At 34.9% G+C, this 21,252-nt stretch overlaps 1 protein-coding gene and 1 pseudogene across 1 annotated transcript in view; both read right to left on the reverse strand.

Moving 5' to 3' along the window:
* The window catches only part of LOC150021142 (uncharacterized), a 104,700-nt gene that overhangs the window by 73,029 nt on the left and 10,419 nt on the right, over nt 1-21,252 (reverse strand). The gene's annotated exons all lie outside the window — the stretch shown is intronic.
* Nucleotides 5,188-6,288, reverse strand: LOC150021143 (ubiquitin-conjugating enzyme E2 L3 pseudogene; annotated as a pseudogene).

Below are 21,252 nucleotides of genomic sequence, written 5' to 3' on the forward strand. Positions count from 1 at the left end.
AGGTGGGATCGCTGGGGGAAGTGGGATACTGGGCAGAGGAGAGCTAAGGGGATAAAATTGGGACTACTGTAACAACATAATCAATAAAATATACTTAAAAAATGCAGATAAGGCACAAATTAACTGTAACTCAATTCTCCTTTAAAATTTACCATATAAGCAATATATAAATATATATTTATATTAGTGATTATATTTATTGCTAAAAATATTTTTGACAGTTAAATTTAATCTATCAGCAAAACACTACAATTCGTCAAGCCTTTAGAGTATAGAAACAGTTATAAGAGGGGGCATCCCCCCAAACCCTGAATTATCTTCTGGAGTGGGATACCTTGTAGTACAGGCTTCCCCCACTAAGTGAGTCCTCTAGGAACCCACCTGTATCTGTGTACCAGCTAGCGTTGTTATGAGAGTCTGCATTCAACTTCAGTGAATTTTTTTGAAGACTCTTCCAATGATTTTCCCCTTTCATGATGAGTAATTTATCAGTGCAGCACCTGCCCACACCATCCTGTGTTCAGCAGTTCTTGACCAAAAACTGCATGACCCCTGTGCCCTGCTCTCCCTATTCACCAAATCTTTCCCCAAGCAACTTTTTCTGGTTTCCCCAGATAGAAAGTGTCCTCAAAGGGAAACATTTTGCAAATGTGGAAGAGGTGAAACAAAAAATGGTGGAAGCTCCAAAAAGCAACACAATTGACACATTCAAAAACTGTTTTGAGCAGTGGAAAAAAAGTCTCGATAGGTGTAGTGCATCAAATGGAGAATACTTTGAAGGTGACTGAAGTTTAAACATGTAGGAATATGTACACAATTTTTTATAAATAAATTCAATTTTGGGGGGCCCCTGCCTTGTATTATATAGTAATAGATCATTTTCATTTCTACTCCTTGATTCCCAGACCTGTGAATCTTGGCTTTGGGAGAAACACCACCATAGATTGGATGGATTTAGACATAAACAGCATCCTGGAAAATATGGGAGTTGCATCAGTCCCTATTACCCCTATTGATTCACTACCAAAATTTTTGTTACCTTTAACCACAACCTTATGATCTGATGGTGTAGAGGTCACAGTTCCAAAGGGAGAAATACTTTCAGCAGGAGACACAAGAACTGTATATAAAGACAGAGGACAGGAGCACTGTAACTACAAATGCTCCCTCCAACATTCCCACCACCACACAAAAAAAGCCAAGTTTCTGGCATGATTCCCCTATAAATTTCAGAGGGAGCATTAGCCCAGAAGACACCTTGATTTGAACTTCTAGCCTCCAGAACTGTGAACCAATAGATTTTGGTGTTATTTTTTTAAGCCACCTTGTGTGTGGTGCTTTATTATGAATGCCTTAGAAAAGTAATGCAGCAAATATTTTAATAAATCCTCTAGATTTAACAAAGCACAGAATTTAGTTAGGAAGATGTACAATACTGTTTTCAGGGGACCATTGGCTATGGACTATCTCCTGTCTTTCGGGAACAGTTAAGAAGGCACAGAAGATAAATTGAATCAGGTAGTACAGTCTCGAAGAGAAAAACATGATTACACTCTCCACAATGAACCACCTTTTATTTTTCACTTTAAGAAAACAATAGGGTGAGTTTAGATATGGAATAACATTGGCAGTAGACTTGGGGAATATATGCCAGTTTTATAAGTGTAATAGAAAATGATTTAGCATCCAATGATGTCCTTTTAAATTTTACCCAAGCCATGGTCTAAAAAGACAAGGGAGGTCATTATGTTGCCCATACTCCCAAAGCAGTATTTAATTTGGGCCAAGGAAGTACAGACAGATCGTGGAGAAGAAAGGGGGATTTTAAATAATCCCATAAGGAAACTTTTAAAGGACTGTAACATCCATCATTTTGTCAACAATGATTTAGTTAAGGCTGAGGTTTTTAGAGCAGTTCAATAGGATTTTGAAACCTAAATGTAGTGATTTTTTTTACTGCTCAAACACATTTTAATACATTGACATAATTTAGGCCTTTATTACTAGTCACAATGACAAAATAATCTGCTATATACATGTATATATAAAAAAAAAAACTATAAATGTCCTAGCCAGAAATTCTTAAGATCTTTAAAAAGAAAACCAGAAAATTCCACTTTGTGAGAAAGAAAATCATGGGGTGTCAGATGGGTTAAAGGAGAGATTTAAAAAGTGGTACTAGAAGACAGTAACAAGAAAAATATATTTAATAGCACAACTGGTTAACAAGTAGTTAGCAACTAGTTTATAGTTAAAAGGTCATGAAGATGCAGAGAAGAGCTGCCAGAAGAACCAAAAGCCAGAACCCTATGTGAAGCCAGGACTGAGCAAAGAAACATAATGGGGGTGAGGTCATTCTCATCAAATGGTTAAGCTGACCTGAAAATATTAATAACTGGACAAAGCTTTGATGATTCAGAACTTCTACATGATGAAAAGTAGATGAAAGAAATGGATTTTATATTGCCCTAAACAGCAATGTTTTGACATTACCTTTGCCCTGAAGTTTAAGGATATCTGATAGCTGGGACGTGAGATCTAAGCCACAGAATGAAGCAATCGGCACTGAGATACTTTCCTCTGGTGTAGAGGGTCATACTCTTTAGAGGAATAAGTGTAAATGATCAATTATATATTCAAATTTAGAAAGGAACAAATTAGTTCAAGTCATCTTCTATGCCCTCCTCAGGATTTTATGCTGGATCTTTTGCTTTTCACTGGCTAAGAGAAAATGTGAGATAATTACACAAAACATTTTGTTGTCAGGCCTAGAAGTAGGTACATCCTGTCTACCACGTTCTGTAGCCAAAATGCAGTCATAAGGCCTTATTTATATTGCACTTTGGGCTGGGAAAGGTGGTCTCTCCATGTGGAAGAGGATATGACATTAAAAAGCTTCTGGCAATTTCTGCAAAGAAATTGATATATATAAATATGTACAAAAATTTCCTATTTTCATTATGTTGGCATTTGCAGAAATGTCTGTGCCCAAATATTAATTTTCAATCTTTTTGGATTAAACTGGTTTTAGATAAATCTGTTTAATCTACAGCTTATACTTGGGTTTGACTTTGTGATTCATTCTAAGAGTTTTCTCTTTATTAGGCATATTTATTCATTTAAATTTATTCATCTGATATGTTTAGTCTTAGCCCTGTCAAATTATTTTGTTTTCTTCTTTTAACTGTTTAAAGTTTGTTATAAGGTTTTGTTTTTACTTTAATTTAGTTGAAAGCTTATTTTCTAATACTTTCAATTTTTAAAAAATTAATGTAATTTATTTGAATTTCAGTTAGCATTTTTCTAATGACTATTAATGGTGAGCATTTTTCACATATTTATTGACTGCTTATATATTTACACAGTATTTATATATAACTTTATATAAAATATGATAAAATATAGTTAAAACTATGGCTATATTATGTATATTAAGTGTATAAATAAATACCTTTATTTGTTTTATATATATATAATTTGATAGACAGCTATAATGTTTTCTCCTAATCTATGGCTTGCCTTTTAATTTCCTTAATGGTAGGTTTTAAAAGCAGAAGTTACCCACCCTATTAAAGAATGAAGTGAGAGGCATCACACTTCCTGATTTTCAGCTATATTATAAAGCTATGGTAATTAAAACAGTGTGACACTGGCATAAAACAGATATATTGATCAATGGAAAAGAACTGAGAGCCTAGAAATAAACCTATTTACATATAGTAAACAAATTTTTGACAAGGGAGCCAAAAATATTTAATGGAGAAAAGACTGTCTCTTTAATAAGTGGTTCTGGGGAAACTGGATATTCATATGCAAGAAAATGAAACAAGACCCTTACCTTATACATCTCACAAAAATTAAATTGAAATGCATAAAAGACTTTAAATATAAGACCAGAAACCATAAAACTCCTAGAAGTAAACATAGTAAAAAGCTTCTTGACATGGGTCTTGCCCATGATTTTTTTGGTATGACACCTAAAGCGCAAGCAACAAAATAAAAAGTAAACAAGTGGGACTGCATCAAACTAAAAAGCTCTGCACAGCAAAAAAAAAAAAAAATCAACAAAGAGACAAAACAACATAGGGAATGAAAGGGGAAAATATTTGCAAACCATATATCTGATAAAGGCCTAATATCCAAAATATATAAAGAACTCATAAAACTCAATAGCACAAAACAAATAATTCAATTAAAAAATGGGCAAAGATCCTAAGTAGACATTTTTCCAAAAAAGACACATAAATGAGCAACAGTACATTAAAAGGTGCTCAACATCACTAACCATCAGGGAAATGCAAATCAAAACCACAAAACATATCACCTCATGCCTGTTAGAGTGGCTATCATTGAAAAGATGAGAGATAACAAACACTGGTGAGGATGTGTAGAAAAGGGAACCTTTGTGCACTATTGGTGGGATTGTATATCAGTACAGCTGCTTTGAAAAACATTAAGGAGGTTACTCAAAAAATTAAAAACAGAACTACTGTATGATCTAGCAATTCTACTTCTGAGAATATATCTGAAGGAAACAAAACACTGTCAAATAGATAGCTGCACCTTCATGTTCATAACAGCATTATTGAAAATAGTCAAGCTATGGAAACAACCTAAGTGTCCAAGGATGAATGAATAAAGAATGTGATATATATAAGGAATATTATTTAGCAATAAAAAGAAAATCCTGCTATTTGCAACAACATGGATGCAACTTGAGGGCATTAATTATTTTGCTAAGTGAAATAAGAGAAAGACAAATAATATATGATATAATTTATATGCAGAATCTTAAAAACAAAACAGAACAAACTCTTAGAAAAAGAGATCAAATTTGTGGCAACCTAGGGTGGTGGTGGTGGTGGTGGTGGTTGTAGTGAAGGGGAAATTGGATTAAGATGGTCAAAAGGTACAAACTGCCAGTTACAAGATAAGTAAAAGTGATGTTATGTAGAGCATGATGACTATAGTTAACACATTGTGCTATATGGTTGTTAACAGGAATAAATCCTAAGAGCTCTCACCACAAGGGAAAAAACATTTTTTTTTTTTTCATATCTATATGAGACGTTGGTTGTTAACTAAAGTCAATTATGGTCATCATTTCACAAATATGTAAGTCAAATCGTTGTGCTATAAACCTTAAACTTATAAAACAAATTAAAAATGAAGATACAATGGCAAAACTTAAATAATAGTAAAATATTTATTGAAACCACTCCAAAAGGAACCAAGACTGTGACTGTGTTATAACAAAACACATTTTAATACAGGTTTACACCTATAAAATGGATAATAAGAACAATTCTGAGTGGAGAAGCAGAAAGGAAAAGAAGAAAGACAGTTATCACCATGGAATCTTTCTGAACCTCTATGGTTTCAAGCAAGGAAAAACAAGTAAGGATAACTGGGTGAGCATTGTAAATCAATAGCTGATAAATAAGAAGAAACTGGAAAAGAAGGAATAGGAAAGTTGTTATCATAAAATAAATGTTTACCAAAGAACATTTGTAGATTTCAAAGTAGTCTTAAAACATAGCTACTTTGACATTGTATTTTGGGATGAAGTGTGGTCCTATCCTTCCAAATAAAGGTTTTTTTTTTGTTGTTGTTTGGAACATCTTAAATTTTTAATCCTTTCTTTATAGGTTATGTAGACCAGTTTTAATTAAGAAAACTGTAGAAAGTTAGTAACTGCCACAAACGGTGACACGTGTCAGTTTTCCAGAGTTCTCCTTTGTAGGTGTCAGTGCATTGCTGGCATCTCTGCTCACACTCGCTGGCATCAATCGCGGCACATTTTAGTCCACAGGTCGCTTTTCCCCGTATTTCTTTGTAAATGCTTTAGCGTTCTTACAGAATTTCTTAGGATCCTTAGAATATTCTTCAGCTAGGTCTGCCCGAAGAGGGTGCTCGGGCTGAGGGTCGTTCACCAGAGCTATGAGGGCCTGGATCACTTGGTCGGCTTTGGTTGCTGGCTTCCAGTTTTCAGCACTAATTACCGGCAGACAGACCTGCCCCTTTTCATCGATGTTGGGGTGATAAATCTTAGTTTTAAATGTAATCTTCGGCGGTTTGAATGGGTACTCGGCTGGAAAGTTGATTTCGATTCTGAAGGCCCCCTTATCGTATGGAGGGTTATCAGGGACAATAAGCCCTTGCCAAGTTAATAAATTAGCATCATCAACCTGGATGTTTCGGAAGTGTTTAATTCCACATCTGCGGATTTCTTCCAGCTCCTTCATCAGCCTCCTGCTGGCCGCCATCTTGGATCTGCCACCGCTTTTGCCGAATTTTGAAGTCGTGTCAGTTTCTCTCCCACAACGGTGCCTCCAATTTACGTTCACGTACTAACGTCGTTAGTTCTTTGTAACAACTCGCCAGCCACTTTAACTTCTCACTTTATAAAATAAATTTTACATATTTTATTAAATAAGTTATTAAACTATAAAATTTATAACAAAACCTTAAAAATGAAGAGCATAAAGTTTTAATTTTGACAAATCTTTTTTTATGATAGAAACTTTTGGTTTTGTATCTCAGAAATCTTTGTTTACCTCAGTTAAGTGAAGATTTTCTCCGAGGTAGCCTCCTAAAAAGTTTTGTTTTTGCTTTTATGTTTAGAGGTATAATTCATTTCAAGTTAAATATCAGTATTTTAAAAAGTTAAATCAATCTTGAATTTGTAGAATAAATTCCACTTGGTAATAATATATTATTTTTATGTATTGCTGGGTTTGATTTACATTACTTTGGTAAGAATTTTTGCATCTGTGTTCATGAGGGCTATTTATCTGTAGTTCTGTCTACTGGTAATGTCTCCGTCTGGTTTTAGGATATTAGGATAATGCTGGCCTTATAAAATGAGTTGGAAATTTTCATTACTATTTTCTGAAGGAGAATGCATAAGATTTGTGTTGCTTTTCTTTTAATATTTGCTTGAATTTACCAGTCCAACCATAAGGGACTGGTATTCTGCTTGGGGAAAATTTTTAAAAAATGAATTTTATGTAAATAGGAGAGTTATTCATATGCTTACTTTTCACTCTGTGCCAGTTTTGTTAATTTGACCTTTTGGAAATTTTCAGTTTTACCTAAATTATCATGTTGGGGGGCAAAATATGTCCTGATTATTCTTTTATTGTATATAGTCTTCATGGAGTTTTTTCCTCTTTCATTCCTGTCTTTGGTAATTTTTGTCTGCCTTCATCTTTTTCTGATCAGTCTATGAAGAGGTTTATCAATTTTATTAATCTTTTCAGAGAACTAGTTTTTTTGTTGAACTGATTTTTCTCTATTTTTATTTAATTCATTAATCTGTTCCATATTTCATTTCCTCTACTTATGTTGGGTTTAATTTTTTTTCTTTTTAAAATACAAAATTAGATCACTGATTTTTAAATTTCTCTTCTTTTCTAATATGAGCATTTAAAGCTACAAATTCCCTCTGAGAATCACTTCAGCTATACACTGTAAATTTTAATGTTATTTTCACTGTAATTCCAAAATAATTTCATTTCATTCAGTTCAACATATTTTTCTAATTTAACATGTTATTTATTCATTGAACCATAGGTTATTTAGAATTGTGTAGTATAATTCTCAAATATTTAGGTATTTATTTTCAGGTAATTTTGACATTGTCTTAAAATTTAATTTCATTGTCAGAAAATACATTCTTATGACTGATTACATTTATTAGAACTTAATTTATGGCTTAATATATCATGTATTTTTATGAATATTTCTTGTTCACTGAAAAAGAACATGTATTCTTTTGGGGATGTTATTTTTTCTATATTTCAATTAAGTTAAGCAGGGTGATGGTCATGTCTTCTACAAATGGTAATTTTTCTGTCAATTTATTTTACCAATTACTGAATTGAGTTGAAATCTTGATATATAAATATGAATTCATTTACTTTTCTTTCAGTTTCCTTAACCCCCAAAGGTGATGGTATTAGTAAGTGGGGCCTTTGGGAGGTGCTTAAGTAATGAGGGTGGAATCCTCATGAATGGGATGAATACCTGAGGCTCCGGAGAGCCCCCTAGTCCTCTCTGCCTACTGAGGATACAAAAGTCTGCAACTTACCCTGAAGAAGGCCCTCATGCAACCATGCCGGTGCTGTGATCTTGGACTTCCATCCTCCAGAGCTGTGAGAAATAAAGTTCTGTTGTTTATAAGCTACCTAAGTGTAGTATTTTGTTATAGCAGCTCAAATGGTCTGCGATAATACCCTTATAACCACCAACCTATCCAAGAAATGGAAACCGGTTAGCCATCCTAGAAGCCTCTGTGTGCACTTTTCTATTTACAGCCTGTTCCCACCCATATCCATCATCTCAACTTTTGTAATACTAATTTTCTTGGAGTTTTTAGATCACCCAAGTAGGTATCCCTAGACACTATAGTATAGTCTTACCCATTTTTGTTAACTTGAATTGTCTTTTAAGTCTCTTTCTATATACAAGTGTTGCTTCCATTCCTTTCTTTTCTTTACTATTTATCTGTTGAAGAACTGAGCTTTCTGCCTGTCTGGTTTTTCAGAGTCTGGATTTTGCTGATCACATACTCATGGTATAATTCAACATGTTCTATATTTTTTTCTTTTTTTCTTGCATACTTTCTTCAGGACCCAGAAGCTTGATAAAACTACATTTTATCCCATTGTTAAGATTATCATCTTTCATCTGAAGGAAGGTATAACTTGTTTTCACTTGATTTTGATATTAGTAGCCATTTGTGCTCAATGCCTACATTTATTAATTCATTGGTGTTTGCAAAATATTGATATCTTAATGTGGTTATATATTAGGTGAAACAAGTTTATAAGACACTTGCTAAATTAATATTTACCAACTGGTATGATGCATTTAGGAAAGGTGAAATGAATGCTTGCTTCTTTGCTTTTATTTGTAACACAATGATTTATGACTATTACTTTCCTCTGGCCTCTGTAACTTGGTACCTTAACATAACATATGAGGCCTGTCCAGAAAGTATCCAGCTCTGCACTATGAAAAATAAAGACATTTATTGGAGAAGATACAAGATACAAGAAACATTGTACATAGGACAATGATGCTTCAGTCCCCTTCAAAACAGGCACCTTGGGACCTCACACAGTTCTCCCAGCTGCAGCACAATGTTCCTTCTGGTCTGGTAGCAGAAGCTATGGAGCGAATTTTGCCATGACACATTTCATGCCAAGATCCTGTGTCTCACACACAGTAATTTTTGTAATCCCAGATTAGCTTCTAGTTCTTGCACTGTCAGTCACCCATTTTTGTTTATTGTAGCCTATACACGTTCAACATCCTCAGGTGTTCTGCTTGTTGCAGGCCTTCCAGAACATGGATCACTTTCAATAGATTCTCAACCATCTTTGAGGTGTTTAATATTATGAACTCACAAATTTAAACATACCTGAATGGTTTCAAGTCACATAATTTTTATATAATCTATGGCCAGTGAGGGCCTCAATGTTACTTCTGAATCCTTTGGATGAGACCTTTGTGATGTCGGTTGTTTCTCTGCTATGTAGTATTTTTAGATGTTACAGTACATTTTGTATTGTGGACTTGGAATCAGTCATTTCATCAAGAACCTATGATTTTCTTAAAAAATAAAAAGGTATGTCATCAAAATAATAGTCTAGAAGCTAGGGTTGCTCTTTGCTACTGATTGGTGATTTTTTTTCTAGGATTTCACAAATGCAGCACTATAAGGTTTTTACTTATCCTTTTTGTTATTTTACATCTGCATCTCCTTTATTCCACACTGAGAATTCTTGTTCTCAAGGTCACACAAAATGATAGCTTTAGAATATATCATACTCATTTGCTTTATCCCATTTGAGTATCTCAAATGTGCTATTTCACTTCTTCTTTAATTAAAACATTGCTGTTAAAAATTTGATAAATTTTGATGCCCCTATAAAATATATGCATATTTTCTTAGACTCTCAAAGGATTTTTATTTTTTCTATGAAGTACAGTAATTTTACTAGAATATGTTTTGGTCTTCATTGTTCAGTGTTAATATTCTCAGATAACAAACAGTGTGCTCTTTTAATGTATATTTTACAATAATAGTTTCAGCAAGTTTTTAATATGTGTTGTATTTCCAAGATTTCTTTCTAGTACCCATACCTGTATGCTAAATCTACTTTTTATATTGTCAGTATTTGTTATTTTCTCTCAAATCCTTTTTATCTCTTCATTTTTTTTTTTAATTTACTATTTCTTATAAGGCATTATTTGTTGTATTTGATGTGTGTTATGTGTTCTTTCTTCCAGTTTAGTAATTCTGAAATTTAAAAAAATTGTTAAATCAGCTATTTCTGAGTTTTCCTAATTTTGATTTTTGTTTTTTGTATCTTTTAATGTCTTTCAGCTCATTCTGATGGTATTTTCAATTTGCATGTATGCTGCATATGTTTTTCTAGTGTGGTTTCTTCGCCTGTAGGGTTATTCTGTTTCTTATTGTCACCTTTTCTTATAGTTAATTTGTGTGGTGTTTGACGTCAATAGTTTTCTAGTGCTTATTTTTATGTAGATCTAATTTTCATGAGTTCTTAAAATAAGATTTGGTTTAGATAGCTTTTCTTCTTATAAGCTCCCTTCTTGTTGTTTTCATATATTTATTAGTAAAACTATGATGGCTTGCTTGGTGCAGTTTCTAGCTCTATTTCCTTCTCCATTTTATCTGAACCTTCATTTCATTCATCTTTGTTGTTCCAGTGCTGAGCAATGTTTTATCCCAGGAGTTTCTCTTCAGTATGAGGCCTTGCACTTGAAGGGAATCCTACTGGGTCAATTATGAGCATTTATGGGAGCTAGCCAGATCTTAAAATTTACCTCTAATTATTAGAATATGCTAAATGTCTCCTAGTTTTAGCTGCTGTTAAGAAATCAAATTGCCATGATTTCCAGTGATTAACTTTGAGTTGTATGGATTACTTCTGTTCTCAGGCCCATCAGATGCCCCATTACTTTACTCTGCTTTTCCCTGAGAGACACTGATAAGATATAGGTCTTACGACAACTGATGTCTTGTCCCTATCTACCTGTATTTTGAGGCTTGCAAGGTGACCTTGTTTCCTTGATTGTTTGTAATTATTACTTGGTTTTTTTTTTTTTTTACTTTGTTACCTAGTGGTAATGCCTGTTTTTATGTGAAATTTCAAAAGATCTCAAACATATGCCATCATCTTGACCACTACCTTCTCAGAATCCCACATTATCACTTAAGTGATATAATTTAATATAAAAAAATTAGTTAGATATTAAAGAACTGAAAGGTATAATAGGAATTCTTGACAATCACAGAGCTAAAAATTGCTGGAAGCAACTACCATATCTAGAGCTGGAGAACAAAGAAGGATGTGCTGCTTGGCTGGTGCTGGCATTTCTGAGTTCATGGGGTTGGGAGTGAGCACTAAGAAAAGCTGGAGTGACCATCGCTGTCAGTTTCATGGAGGAGACACAATCAGCAAGGTGTTTGAAAAACTAAACTAGAGTTGAGTACTGCTATCCTAAGGAAATGCCAGTGTCAGAGTGACATTTTACTGGGGAGATGCTAATAGGAACAAGGAAATGGTAAGAAAAAGAATAATTTATTTTTGCTCCATTTTGTTTTATAATTACACTTCATTATTCCTTATTGCCAGAGATTAACAGGAAGTAAGCTGACAAACAAAAAGGTAGTTTTCAGAGTTCTGGTTCCAGCATCATAAAGCAAAATATAGAAGGGTAAATTTGAAACCGAGAAATAATACTTTAAAACTGGCTTATAACTGTTACAGTAACTTTGTAAACCGGGTCTTTATCACTGAATAATCTTCATCTTGTTTAGTAGTTTTAACCTTAATTTTCATTTTATCTGATATTAATGTTGCCTTTCCTCCCTTTTTTGAATGCAGGTGCTTCCTTCTTTTGCCATTTTCAACATTTCTTCACTACTTTGTTTAAATGTGGTTTTTTTTAAAGGAAATGTATTGATAGGTTTTGGTGTTTTTTTTAACCCAATCTGATAATCTGTTTTATATATTGGAAAATTTAATCATTTATATGTTTTATTTCTTTCACCCTACTTTGCATTTTTAAAATATTTCCCTTATTTACCTTAAAATATTTTCCTTAATTTTCCTGTTTGACCATTAATATTACTTATCTTTTCTGTCTTTCCAATTACAAAATTCTATTGTATTTTTGTATTTAACGGATTATCATTTTCAAACACTCAAAATGAAATTCCTATGAAAGTAAGGATTATATGAAAATAAGACACAAACTATGTGTTTGCCAGGTATTCTATTCCTTCACTGGATGAGGCCTTTACAACACTTTTATTTCCCTATCCTCATTCCCAAGCTCCTAGGATTTGCTCATCTATTTTAATTGCCCTTATAGTCTGTTTTCAGGGTTCCCTTGCAGTGTCCACGTCTATTTCAGAAACTGACAGTTATTACTTACATTACACATACTCAGCCACTCTGCATCTTTGGGTTTCTCTTTAGGTATCAGATGTGCCAGAGCTCATCACTCTTTCATTTAGTTTATCTTTCCATGTCTTGATGCCTGCATTTTCTTTCGTTTGTTGCTTGAATACAGACCTTTCCTTCACTATTTTCTCAGTTGTGCTGAATGCTATATTCTATTTCCAAACACCTTATATTCACATATTTCCAAATACCTTTCCTTGAAATTGATAATTAAATATGTTGGTTGTATTACTTATTAGATCATAGTCCTTTTCCTCACTATAAGTGACACTAAATTTTCTTCTAGCTTCTAATATTATAAGTGAAAAGTCTGTTTGGGTCTAATTCTTGTTCCTTCTGATCAATTATTTTTCCAGGGAATCTATTTAAGACTCTTTTTCTCCATCCTTGAAACTCAGAAACTTAAGTACGTTATTTCTAATATATCTATAGCAAGATAGCAAGCATTAAAAGTCAGTATGTGGAGAAGAGAAGTTAAAATATCAACAAAATGATATGATCTTAAGGTATTAATGAATGGATTCTTTGACCCCTTTTAATTGTATATTGGGATCTCTTTCAGGGGTTTTGTTTCCTAATTTGTGACTGCTGATATTTCCCTTTCTCATAAACCGTCATTGAGGTCCTTTCTTCAGTGTTGAATAAAATGTGATTCTTGGAACTGGGCTTTAATTGGGCTGTTGTATAAAAGGAAACCATGATAATTTTGAATTATGAAGAAATAGGTTATGGTTGATATGCTATAGCTGGTGAGAACTCCCCTTGTTTTCTGTAATGTAATTTTTAGTAATCAATAGTCTTATTTTAAGTTTCGAGTTATTTGAGTTAAAATAACTTACTTTGAGTATATGATCTTATTTTCCACAACAGTGTTTTTCTTCATCAGTCCTTCCTGAGTGAGCTCTTTTATTCTGTAGATGAATATCTTTCTACAGTTCAGGAAATTTTTTTTCCTATAAAATGTTTAATTGTTGAAGCTACTCCATCTTTTATTCTTCCTCCTTTTGTAACTCCTGTTACTCACTGTTGGGTCTTCTGTATGTATCATTTATTTCATACTTTCCATCAGCTTGTATTTTTGTTCTTTGCTTTTAAGATTTTTCTCAACTTGATCTTTCATGCTACTAATTCTGATATATAATATATATGCTGAGTTTTTAAGTTTGAAATCATGATTCAAATCATTGGATTAGGATGGAGACAGGGATACTAGTTAATGATTTTTCTAGTGACCAGCCCCCATCCTGAAGCTATCTAGGGGACTGCCTTATCTCTAAGAAAATTCCAAGGCTTTAGGAGATATGCGCCAGAAACCCGTGGCAAAGACCAAATATTTTACTACTATACTCATGTGTGCAAAAAGGTGACACATTGGACTACAAGATGCTTTTGAACTCTTGATAAATACAGACTGGGAAAATGCCATTTAAAAGTCTTAAGTATGCCTTCCTTCTTAAGAGGTTAAATTTACCTCTTCCTTTAGAGCTGATTGCCTCTGTGCTTTAGGAAAGCCACACAAATGGGCCTGTAAAGCAAATATAAATCAAATACCTACCTACTGTTTCTGGGAAAACTTCAAGTATCTGGAATGTAAATATCATAGAGAAGCTAAGAGTTTTGTTTTTATATATATATCTGGGTATGAGGAGTCTGCAGGTTTTTTTGGCTTCTATGCAAAAAGTGTCTTTTTGTCTTTTTGGATTGGGTTGCTATGTATATGATTGTTGTCTTTTTTCTTTGAACAATTGCTATTATAACTCATGTTGTAAGCAAAAAATTATAAGAGAAAGCAGACTGAAAAAGTGACAATATAAATGAGCTGGAAACCCAGCCATCTTTGGAGACCAGGCAAGTGATATAAATGTTTGTGAAACTGTTCATTCTAAGACCATCCTGAGAGGTGAGTAGTTCAGTGATAATACTGGAAAGTTTGTGTCTTCTTGAGTAATGAATTCCAATTTTTTAAAAAAAACACTCTGAAGTAAGTTTTATTTCCAGCCATTACAGAGTAACAGGGACCAGATTTACCCTTCCACCATGACAAATACAAAACTGTACAAAATATGTAAAACAATAGTTTTGAGACACCGGACAACAGTCAGCACAGGACAGAGATCAGTAACCCTGCAAAAGAAGAAAAAAAGGATGGTAAACCTTATTTTGTTCAAGTTTATTTTTGGAGTTTCTAGTTTATAGTATATGGAAGGGTACCCAGTTAGAAGCCAGAAATCACACTACACTGAAGAAACAGTTTAGTGTTTGAGGAGGCCATTTTCTAGAATTTGAAGACAAAATTGAGGAGGCAGCAGTAGCAGCTATATAGAGTTATGCAGAGATATGTAGAAGGTTGGCCTGAAGTCTCTTGCTGAGTACTGATCTGTAAATATGTATGAGGAAACTACCAGAAATCAGGGGAAGAACTACTGAAAAGGAGGAAGCAGACCAATCTTTAATCCACACACAGTCTGGGAACAGTGAGTGGAAAGACTGTCTAACATACTAGAGGCATCCAATACACTGGGCATAAGATAAGAGTTCTCAGAGAAGCTTTACCTTAATAATGGAGCCAAGCCAGCTTTTAACTAAAGGCTGCTCTGGACCCACACTATTAAGTTTAAAACAAGCCCCAAGAGTACCAGATTAATTTCAAGTAGTTTAACCTCATCCCAAAACGAAACCCAACAACATTTAAATGAACATAGTAAAATCCAGCATCTTCAAAATTCAAAGTCGTGCTGTCTAATAAAACTTAGCACTCACACAAAGAAACAGGAAAATATAACCCATAATAAAAGGGAAATAAATCAAATTAATAAAAATAGACACAGAAATGACACAAATAGAATATTAAAAGTTACTATAAATATATTTTATATGTTCCAGAATGTAATGGAAAATTTGAACATGATGAGTGGGGAATTGAAAGTTTCTTTAAAGAACTACGAAAACTAGTAGACTTGAAAAATACATGATCTGATATGAAAAATAAACTGGATGATATTAACAGCAAGTTAGACATGGCAGAAGAAACCTAGTGAATTTGAAGATATGACAATAGAAACTATCCAAAATGAAACATAGAGAAATAAGATTGAAAGAAATCAGTGCAATGTTAGTGACCTGGGAAAATATCAAGTAGTCTAGCAGTGTAATTACAGTTACAGAAAGATAGGAAGAAAAATATTTGAAAAAGTCATAGGTAAAAAATTCCCATTGTTGTGCAAAACCTTTTTAGTTTGAGGAAGTCCCATTTGTTTATTTTTTTGTTTCCCTTGCCTGAGGCAATATATCAGATATATATTGCTATGAGCAATGTCCGAGATCTTACTGACTATGTTTTCGTCTAGGATTTTTATTGTTTCAGGTCTAACATTTAAGTCTTTAATCCATTTGAATTCATCCTTGTGTGTGGCACAGATGGTGGTCTAGTTTCATTTTTCTGTATGTATCGGTCCAATTTACCTAATGACATTTACTGAATAAACTATCTTTAGCCCATTTTATGTGCTTGCTTCCTCTGTCAAGTATTAATTGACTATAAAGGTGTGAGTTTATTTCTAGGCTCTCTATTCTGTTCCATTGATTTATGTGTCTTGTTTTTATGTCGGCACCATGCCCTTTTGATTACTATGGTATTAGCAAAGAAAAACATCAACAAAATAAAAAGACAAACTACTGAATGCAAGAACATATTTCCCAGTATATCTGATAAGTAGTTACTGTCCAAAAATTTTAAAGAACTTATAAAACTCGACATCAAAAAAACCCCAAAAACAATCCAATTAAAAAATGGGCAAAGGACCTGAATAGACACTTCTCCAAAGAGGACATACAGATGGCCAACAGACAAATGAAAAGATGCTCAATGTCCATAATCATCAGAGAAATTGTAAATTAAAACCACAGTGACAGAGCACCTCACACCAGTCAGAATGGCCATCATCGATAAATCAACAAACAATAAGTGCTGGCAAGAATGTGGAGCAAGGGAAACTGTTTACACTGTTGGTGGGAATGCAGACTGGTGCAGCCACTGTGGAAAGCAATATGGAGCTACCTCAAAAAATTAAAAATGGAACTGCTTTACAAGTCAGCAATTCCACGTCTAGGAATATATTGGAGGAAACCTGAAACACTAATTTGAAAGAATATAAGCACCATGATGTTCATTGCAGTGTTATTTACAATCACCAAGATTTGGAAGCAGCTCAGGTGTCCATCAGTAGATGAATAGATGAAACAACTATGGGACATTTACACAATGGAATTCTACTCAGCCATAAAAAAGTAGAAAATTTACCCTTTCCAACAGTATGGATGGACATGGAGAACACCATGCTAAGTGAAATAAGCCAGTCAGAGAAAGACAAATACCATATGATTTCACTCATATGTGGAATCTAATGAACTGAACTAACAAGCAAAACAGAGATAGACTCATAGAGAGCAGGCTGACCACTCTGGGGGTGGGGGTTAAGGGGTGGAGGCATCAAGCAAAAAGGAAAAAAGACCCATGGACATGGACAGTGTGGTAATTGTGGGGGAAGGAGAGGTATAAGGGGGATAATTGGTAATGGATAAAAATACAATGAAAATAAATTTTAAAAAATTTCCAAATCGACAAAAAGTGTAAACCTTCATATCCAATAAACTCAATGCCTAGCAAGTAGAAGACTCGTGAAGAAAACCACACCAAAACACACAATAAGTTCTTTTCAGCAGTGGTAAAGAACAATATCTTAAAAGAGAAGGCCCATTACTTATAGAGAAACAAAGCTATAAATAATAGCACACTTCTCAGAAGCTATGCAAGGTAGAAAACAAAAAGCAAAATCATTTTCTGAAAAAAAAGTCAACCTAGAATTCTATAGCTAGAGAAAAAAAATTTCAAAAATTGAGATGACAAAGACTTTTCTAGACTAAACACTTGAGAAATTTCATCACTAGAAAGCTGCACTACAAGAAATGTTAAAGGAAGAGGTGTAGAAAAAAAATGAACCCAGACGAAATTTGAATTTACACAAAGGATTGAACAACATGGGAAATGGATGGATAGTTGGCAAAGTAGCAGAATTGCTTTCTCAACCCACAGCTGTACTATGTTTAAAAGATGCCAAAAAAAGATGAAACAGATATCAGGGTTCTCTGATTCATGGAAGAAAGTAAACTACTAAAAGAAATTGGATACAACGTAAAATAAGAAAATAAAAAAATGTATATTTTCCTTGGCCTTATAGATGTTAATAAACTACCCTGTACCTTATGTAACAAAAACTTTTCAGGTAATTTGTAGTTTCATTTTGAGATTGCAGTTTAAAGAAAAATAAATTAAATATTTAAAATAGATGTAGAACTGTAAATTTACCTTTAAAAAATAGGCAGACCTACAGATTTTGCTGGACTTGTTACTTTGCCTGTATCTGTCTGGTATCATTACTAATCATCAAAGGGTATCTTTTATTTGAATAATTGGCAGTAAACACTTTTTGAATTTCATAATTTATCTTGGAACACGTACACTGACATTTGCATAGATGCTGCAGAAGCCCAGGTGAGTAAAACTGTTAGTATGAATCAAGTCATTGTATCCTACCTACCCTGCCACACATATGTTAGAAAGGAAAAAAAGGAAAAGGTTTAGAATATCCTTAAAAACACTTAGCAAAAACCATTAATGTTATTGAATACAAGTCCTTTTAACATTTTGTGTGATGAATAGAAAATACACATAAATTACTTCTGGATACTAAAGTAACAAGGTCTTCAGAAAAAGCACCTGTAAATCTTTGTGTTGCAAGCTCCAATAGCTGCTTTTTTTTTTTTTTTTAATAGCACACCATTTTTACTTGAATCAATGACTGGTAAACTTTGATTATTTAGTCTAAGTACTAAAGGCATTTTTTCTTGAATAGAAATAAAGCCTATTAATGCAAAAAACAAACAAAAAAAGAACTGAAAGACTTGATGCCAGTGATAAAAATCAAACCATAGCTAGGGGTTGGAACAAGGTCTTCTAATTCCTCAGAAGTGATCTAAGTTGGCAGTTGAAGTTTATACACTGGTGAATTGCAGTGGGGGGAGGGGTTCATATTTAAGAAAAAAATTAAAAAATAAATACAAAATTAGGCATGAAATGAATATTTTTTAGAATAAGAATACAACAAATTACTGGAGGACTGGCATTTCAGGTCCTTTTCTTCTGAGACCCTTTTTGGCAATTAAACCAGAAATGTTTGTAAAGAAATGTTTTTGTCTTGCAACCTCTTTCTCACTGCACCTAGAACCCAGCACCACTCTAAGGAACTCCCAGCACTTACAGGGTCCCATGGAAGCTGACAGGGTCCCTGAAGCTTAAGTGTCATTAGCTGCACAAAAATTCACTTCTACTGATTCTATTACAATATGATGCTTTTCATATTATCTCATAAACAAAATTTGCCTAATGAAAAAGTTGTGTACACTTTTTGCAAACTAAAAATACCTGCGTGGCTAGTATGTAGATAAGAAGCAGAACTGTGTCAGTGTTACAGAGCCCCCGGGCTGCTCCAATTGAAAACAAACCCACGGGCTCTTTAGTTAGGGGCCCGATTGCCCGCCGCCAAAATTATAACTCTCAATACCAGAGTTTAGTGAAAAGAAAAAGAGTTGTTTATTTAACAGTTATATAGATTTAGTTATTTGCGGATTTCTGTTGTTAAGTCTTATGTTCTTTAAAACACCCGTAAACACATATCCTTGCCTCCCCGCTACCAAACCAGGCTAGTTTTAGGAAAGTTAGAGAAACCGTTTCCCTACTTTCCAAACACAGTTCAGCTTTACCAGTAGCTGCCAATCATTCAATTCTGACTGGGGAGACCTCGTTACTGGGTCCACCAGCTTTTAATCCAGAACCTCGTGGATTCTCAGCCTCCTTGTAAACTGCATAGTTATCCTTTTGTAATCCGCATGGTCAGTCTGTTCCTTTTCAAAGCAGCATCGTCAGTCCCAGTTAAATTCACATGGTCAGCCTGTCCCCAGTTAAATCCACATAGTCAGCCTCACCCTCAGTTAAATCCGCACCGTCAGGCCCAGCCTCAGCCTCAGTCAAATCCGCACAGTCAGCCCGGCTAAAATGTCTGCCGCTTATTTTTAAATCCCTCGCTATGTCCTCTGATGCAGTGGGTGTGGTAACCAGTTCTGATCATTCATAGAACCTCATGCAGGCTCTGTGTGCTTTCTCCATACCGTACCCTGGTCCAAGACCCCTCCCATCTACCTGAGGCTTTGGATGCATTAAAGCCATTTTGCATAAAAAAGACACTAGCCACCAGCCTCAGGCATGTGGAGGCATTCTAAAAGCTGCTTCCTTCTCCCCATCCCCCAGCCGCAAACTCGGGATTTTTGGACTCCCCTGTTTCTGTAACATCAGCACCCCAGAAGTCCTTCTAGTGCACGGTCCAGTCACTATATGTCTTTTGTACTAAGGATAACTGCCAACCTGATGTCTAATTATTGATTTTGTACTGTAATATAAATGGAATCATGCAGTGTGCGCTCATTTGTGTCTGGTCTCTCAACTTTTTTGCTTGTGAAATTCAGGCATATTGTTTTGCACAGTTGTAGATCATTAATTTTCATTGCCATATCATATTCCACTATGTGAATATACCACAGTTTATTCATTTGAGTATTCTTCAATCTTTTGTTATTCTAAGTAGTGTTGATGTGAATATTCTAATATATGTCTGTTGATGAATAAATGCATTTTCTCTCGGGTAAATTTAAAAATAAAATTGCTGGGTCAAAGGGTATGCATATGTTCACCATTAGCAGACATTGCCAAGTAGTCTTCCAAAGTAGTTATAGCAGCTGACATTCCCACCAGCAGTAAGAGGTATGACTGCTTCACACCTTTGCCAACTCTAATATTGTCTATCTTTTCCACTGTAGCCACTTTGGATAGATACATAGTGGTATCATATTCCTCGTCGTCGGCAGCCGTCCGTCTCGAGAGACGATGGTGTAGCTTCTTAAGAGTCTATCTGCACCGCCGAGAATGGCTGTGCAGTCCGACTCGGGAGTGACATGGTATCTGTCTCCTCCCGTGTTGAATCGACGTCTTGCGATGACGCTGAAGCTACAGAGCCTGGGCAGGGTGATATGGAGGGTCTGCTGTTGCCCATGCAGCAGACCCCCCCTCTCTTCGCAGCTGAAGGATCCAAGGGAAAGACGGAGTCAATACAGCTTGGCTTCAGGTGCGCCGCAGGAGTTGCCGGTGTTGACTACAACGTCAAACCGCCTTAGGGACTCCGGCTCCGGATTTTCTGTCGGGGTTTACTCCCTTAGCCTTTCCCCTGAAGAGGTATGCCGCAAGGCAGCGGAGGTTTTTTGGAGTCAGAGTTTTCCTTCTCTGATGTACCCTGACTGGAAGATCGAACCAGCGACACTTAGCTCGCAGGCCGACGCTCAATCCACTGAGCTAAACCAGCCAGGGTGGGTATCATATTATGGCTTGCATTTATATGAGGGTTGTATAATTTCTTTTTAAAAGTGCTTTTGTCCCTGTTACGTAGCAGTTAGGACTGAGAGGCCGGAAGGGAAATAAAGCAGGGACCCCGCCCACTGCAATTGAACTTAGAACAGGAGTCTAGAGACAAAAGGAGGAATGTCTCATCAATTAACTCAGCTGTCCTGAGCCTGGTCTGGTAAGATTGCCAGGTGTTCCAAAAATCACAAGAAAAACCATGATAGCACAGGAGGAGGGGAG

The sequence above is a fragment of the Furipterus horrens genome, unplaced genomic scaffold, assembly GCF_987537825.1.
Source record: "Furipterus horrens unplaced genomic scaffold, mFurHor1.1.pri manual_scaffold_1, whole genome shotgun sequence".
Taxonomy (NCBI): domain Eukaryota; kingdom Metazoa; phylum Chordata; class Mammalia; order Chiroptera; family Furipteridae; genus Furipterus; species Furipterus horrens.